The sequence below is a fragment of the Lepidochelys kempii genome, chromosome 1 (assembly GCF_965140265.1).
Source record: "Lepidochelys kempii isolate rLepKem1 chromosome 1, rLepKem1.hap2, whole genome shotgun sequence".
NCBI lineage: Eukaryota > Metazoa > Chordata > Testudines > Cheloniidae > Lepidochelys > Lepidochelys kempii.
In genome coordinates, this window is record NC_133256.1 from 212758643 (window position 1) to 212764881 (window position 6239).

A 6239-nucleotide genomic window follows, 5' to 3' on the forward strand; every position below is an offset into this window, starting at 1 on the left:
CTGCAACGCCATCCTTTCACATAGCAAGCAATGCCGTTTGGGTTTCACATTTAAAAGGAGGGGCTGCGGTTTTCGGGTGGATGTGCAGCACACACCTCCCCCAACCCCACCACATGGCTATTCTCCGGGATGATTCCTTTTAGCCAAGCGCAAACAACCCAGCATGAATGGGGTCCTTTTACTATTCCCTTACAAAAATTCCCCTATTTCAACCAGGTGACCATGAATGATATCACTCTCCTGAGGCTGACACAGAAAGATAAAGACCAAATGTTGCTTGAATGCGACCAAAACCCAGGACCATTCACTGCCATGCTTTGTGCTGCAATGTTTCCAGACTACTTGCTACCGGCTTGGCATGGTAAAGTGTCCTACCATGGAGGACAAAATAAGGCAGCCGTCCCCAGAAACCTTCTGCAAAGGCTTTCAGAGTACCTCCAGGAGAGCTTCATGGAGATGTCCCTGGAGGATTCCCGCTCCATCCCCAGACACGTTAACAGACTTTTCCAGTAGCTGTACTGGCTGCGAATGCATCCCAATTCTTCAGGGCAAATCAAACATTAAACACTATTGCTTTTAAATCCTGTACTGTAGTTACAAATGTGCACTCACCAGAGCTGCCTTCTCCAGCTTCAGATTCGGGGATCCCGCCTTGGGAGGGTACTGGCTCCAGGGTGATGAACAGGTCCTAGCTGCCAGGGAGAACGGATTCACCACTTGCCTGCTGTGCATTCTCATTCTCCTCCTCTTCCTCTTCCACAAAATCCTCCTCCCTGTTGCGTGAGACTCCCCCCTTGCAGGTGTCTATGGACAGTGGTGGGATAGTGGTAGGGTCCCCCCCTAGAATGCCATGCAGCTGATCATAGAAGAGGCATGTATGGGGTTCTGACCCAGAGCGACCATTTGCCGCCTTTGTCTTTTGGTAGGCTTGCCTGAGCTCCTTGACTTTCACGCAACACTGCTGTGTGTCCCTGTTGTAGCCTCTCTCCACCATGCCCTGTGCGATTTTGGCATATATATTAGCATTTCTTCTTTTTGATCGGAGTTCGGCCTGCACAGATTCTTCTCCCCATACAGCAATCAGATCCAGTGTCCCCCTTTCGGTCCATGCTGGAGCTCGTTTGTGATTCTGGGGGGACTGCATGATCACCTGTGCTACTGAGCTCGCCACGCTGACCAAACAGGAAATGAAATTCAAAATTTCCTGGGGCTTTTCCTGTGTACTTGGCTAGTGCATCAGAGTTGAAAGTGCTGTCCAGAGCGGTCACATTGGAGCACTCTGGGATAGCTCCTAGAGGCCAATACCGTTGAATTGCATCTGCACTACCCCAAATTTGACCCTGCAAAGTCGATTTTAGCGCTACTCCCCTCGCTGGGGAGGAGTACAGAAGTCGATTTTAAGAGCCCTTTAGGTTGGCGGAACGGGGTGGGTTGTGTAGACGCAGTCATTTTAAAATCGACCTAACGCCTAAATTCGACCTAACACCGTAGTGTAGACCAGGGCTCAGTCAGTGTCTCCTCCTCACAGGCAGCCTTTTTATCCATATTACGCATCTCACCAAGGGAGTCAGAGAGACTCCCAGTAGCGGATTCACTGTGTTTTCTGTTAAACACCTGCAACTGAGTTGGAGTCATTGTCTGCCTTCCTAGTGAAGTGTATACCCTCCAGGATTGAGTAAACTCTTTGTTGCAATGTAGCAGACAGTAAAATAGTAACCTTATGCTGTGAGTAAGGATAAGATTATGTCACGGAGGTCATGGAAGTCACAGATTCTGTGACATTTTCCACTCCAGCCCTGGTGTGGCGGGCCAGAGCTGTCAGGCTGCAGGAGCTCTGGAGTTCCAGCCGGTGGCGAGTGGCTCACAGCTCTCAGCTGCTGGTGGTGGTGGTGGGGATCTGGAGCTCCAAGCCACTGGCCTTGGAACTCTCAGCCACTGTGGAAGGCGGGGGCCCCACAGCTCTCAGCCATTGCAGGCAGCGGGTGGACTGGAGGTCCAAGCCACTGTGGGTGGCAGAGGAACCTGGAGCTCCCAGCCTAAACCATATCACCAGCAGAGACTGGAGTGTGGAGAGCTGAGGAGACTCACCTTCAGGGAGGAAAGTGAGACAGGAAGCAGGTGTAGTGGCACACTTGTCCAGTAGGGGGGCACTATGTGGCAGCAATGCCCCATGACTGGGTCCTTACAACTTTCTCTGCTGTGTTCACAAGAGCTTCCCCACTTACGCCTTGTCCATGCTACAAGTACTAACCATGTTTTTTTGTAACCAGGTCATGATCCTCTCCTCTAACTCAGAACAAACACAGTGTAGTTGTGTTCAGACAGTACCTTTGTCACAACATGTGTGCATAATTGCCCATATCAGGATGCCTGACCTTGCTTGTATCATTGCATTCTCAGAAATTCTAGGCAGCTCACTCACACTTCTTCAACAGGGTGCAGCGTGCCTGAAGGACATGTCCACAGGCCAGCATCAGCAGCACCTGGGGCAATGGACTGTTTGATTCACAGAAAGGAGCACTGGCTAAATATCAGCCATGGTTAGAGATTCCTTCCTTCCTTTCAAAACAACAGTGCACACTTCAGGAGGTGAGGGCAGCCTTGCCTGCCACCTCTCGGGCTTACCTCAAGCGGGTCCTATGGTCCCACCCACCCCACACCCCTGAGCTCCCCTGGCCACCCCACCCATATACCTTGAGCAGGCTGCAAAACCTGCAGCCGGTTCACTTTCAAACGGCACCAAGGGCACATCTGTAGATGCTCATGGTCCATACTCTCCATTTCCTCACCCTTGTGTCATCATAGAATCATAGAATATCAGGGTTGGAAGGGACCCCAGAAGGTCATCTAGTCCAACCCCCTGCTCGAAGCAGGACCAATTCCCAGTTAAATCATCCCAGCCAGGGCTTTGTCCCACCCCAACACTGAGTGGTGGGACCTAATGTCACCTGTTGAGGGTCAGGAACCCCGGTGGGCCAGCCTATATTCCACCTTGGCCTCATGGCCTGTTGGGGATATCTGTTGGTGGCTCCTTCACGGAGCCGTGAGTATGGGCATATACCTTGGACACTTCACCCCGTTTCCGTTGCCTGTCCGTTTCGTGGCGTGAGGGAGATCCTGGTGCACGCCTATCTTGAGTGTGCCAGGTTGCACCCCCTCTTCCATCTCCTCCTGGACCTCCTACATTTTTGGCTGCACTCTCCCCCTCACCTTCTTATACATGCACACCCTCTCTGTGGCCCCACAAAGTCACAGGACCTCCTTGTCAACTTCCTCTTAGCGATCGCCAAAGTAGCCATCTATAACACCAGAGAGAGGATGTTGGCTGAGGGAGTTCTCTGCGACTGTGGGGCCTATTTCTGTTCTCTCTCGGCTCACGTAACTGGGCAGAGTTCCTCTGTGTGGCATTCATTGTCTCCCTTGACACCTTTGAGGAGCAGCAAGTGCCATCCAGGGTTTTCTGATCAGTATCCCCTTCAGGTTCCCTACTTTTGACCCTTTGACCTTCATACCCATCCTTGTTATTTTTTCTGTTGCCCCCTATAATTATTTGAGTCCCAGGTTCAGTGGATCCTCCCCATAGGCTAGGGGAGGGTCCTTTAGCCGTGGGTGGGCTTGTGCCTGCCCACCTCCCGGAACCCAATATGAAAACAACAGTGCACCAGACTTTTACCCAATGACAACCATGTCTCAGTTTATCTGCAAGGGAAAAACACTGTTAGTTGCCATGGTTACTAACTTTTGTCAACATTGTATTTCAAAAATGAGAGATTGCTTTTTTAGCACCCTGGCCCCACCCTTTCTCCTAACAACAACAATAATAATAAGCAGTACTCCCCTGTTTTTGACAGAGGCATTTCTTGCTACTTTTTGCAGCACTCAGCAACTCCCAATTTGTACAGAGATGAAAAATGGATGTCCCTTATACTAAGGGACTGTTAGCAACCCTATGTATTAATGGTGTGTCTGGGTACAAACTAAGTTTGGCACCAACTATATTCCTGACTGGCTAAAACTTGTTTAAAAGTTGTAGTATACGAGCATCCTTAAGACTTCTTTTCAGCTTAGGCTTTAGAATGCCTATCTATATATTACATTAAGAATATGATTCTGTCGTGGAAGTAATGGATTCTGTGACTATCCGGGACTCCGGGACTTCTCCCGGGGCAGTGTGGAGCAGCTGTTAGTCCCAAGGCTGCTGGAGCAGTGGCTCAAGGGCTGAAGCAGCGACTGGGATTGGGTCAGCCCCACTGTGGCTGAAGCAGTAGCTGTCAGCCCCTGCCTCAGGAGCAGTGGTGGGTCTGGAGCAGCAGCCAGCAGTCAGCCCTAGGGACGCAGGAACAATGACCCTCAAGCCACCAGAGCAGCTGGGGCCACCGGAGCAGTGGTTGTCAGGTAACTGGAAGAGTGGCCAGTGGTCAGCCCTGGGGTCACCCGAACAGCAGCCCGTGGTCAGCCCTGAGGCCGCTGGAACAGCAGCTGGTTGCCAGCCCTGGGGCCACAAAAGCAGTGGTCCCTGAGGCCACTGGAACAACTGGCCGGTGGGCTGACGCCCAGAGCAGTTGGCCCAGGGCCCCAAAGCACCAGTGGGGCTGGAGCAGCTGCCGACAGCACTCTGAGTTAATCCCCACCCCATCCCCCCTAGGGTATTTTTAGTAAAAGTCAGGGACAGGTCACGGGCTTCCATGAATTTTTGTTTGTTGCCTGTGACCTGTCCCTGACTTTTAATAAAAATACCTGTGACAGAATCTTAACCTTAGCTATGAGGTTCAAACATTATTTATAAAAAATAATACAGAAAACTTCCATGCTTTTACAAATATATTGAGGGCCTGATTTGGACACACTTTCCTTGCAGATTACCTTCATTTCTGAGTAGTCCCACTGAATACTGGGCAGTATCAGGTCCTAAAATATAAAACCCCAAACAACTTATTTTTATGAAGGCAATGTCTTGTTGGCACTTTGGAAAGGATTGAATAAGCCCAGGCAGGTTTTGATATTAGCAAAACTATATCTGCAATAGTGGCTTGATGATAAAATAATTAAGGGTGAGACCACTCCAGTCTTAGATTGCATGATTTATTGTCTATTGTATTAGGAATTGTATTGTATTAGCCATTAGGAACTGGGCTATCAAAACTGGCACTCTTGTTGGCAGTCTGATCAGAGAGGCCCAGGACTGAAATGACCACAGTGACTGAATTATCATCCTACCTCCATAAGCATATTGGTAGGGATGGTGTATGTCTGTGTAGTTTGCACTGTCACTGCTTGTGCTGTTGCTGTTCTGAGATCAAAATACAACTTGAGTTAGCAGGGCTGTCAATCCACTACCTTTCACCAGAGCTAAAAATATCTACTTAAACAAAAGTATTTAAACAATGTTGTGTTTTCTTTATGATGTGGAGAGAGAGAGAGAGAGGTTTTCTCCTAGCAGAAATGTTTGTTTTTCACAAGAGAAAATCTGAAAGTGACTGATTCCTGTCCCTTGAACCAAACAGGAAGAGGGGCAGGAGAGTGGAACAGGGAGGGAGCCATGTCCTGAGACCTGAACTCTGAACTCTGCAAATATCTCCTTCAACCAGTCTGACTGGAATAGCACAGGAAGTAGATTTAAAAGGGGAAATCAATAACAACAGAAGCAGCTGCTCAAAAGCAGGCTTCGAATATGAACCCCTTATCTCTCCCACCATTCTGCCTAGAGTCAGGAGGTGGGAGAAATGAGACTGGAAGAAGGGAAGCAGGTTGTCCATTAATAGAAACAGGAAACTTGAACATGTTCCCTAGGTTCTCCATGAGGAATGTAACCATAGGTGTCACCTCACAGACCTTGCACTCTGATTAAATAGAGAACAGACCCTTATGATTCATCTGCTCTTTCTACCATCTTTCAATAGGGAACAGGGTGTACAATGGAGTTCCTACTGTTTTCACAGAAGAGACACCCCTCAGATTCAACTCATCTTCCCTTGCACCAATGTTAATAAGAAATAGTGCCTGGTACTGATTTGCACTGATGATGTTATATCAATATTGGTAACTGGGGCAAATCTTCAATGCAGGTAAGGCCTCACTGGTTCCCAGTGGGCAAGAGTCATCACAAAAAAACACTTTCACTGACACTAATTTGCCCTTACTGCCAGTCTCATTAGAAAGACCAAGCAATGATGGACCAGAGAACCAACAACTCTCTTTCCTACTTCTGACAGGCAGGCTGTACTGTGAAGAGCTAAGGC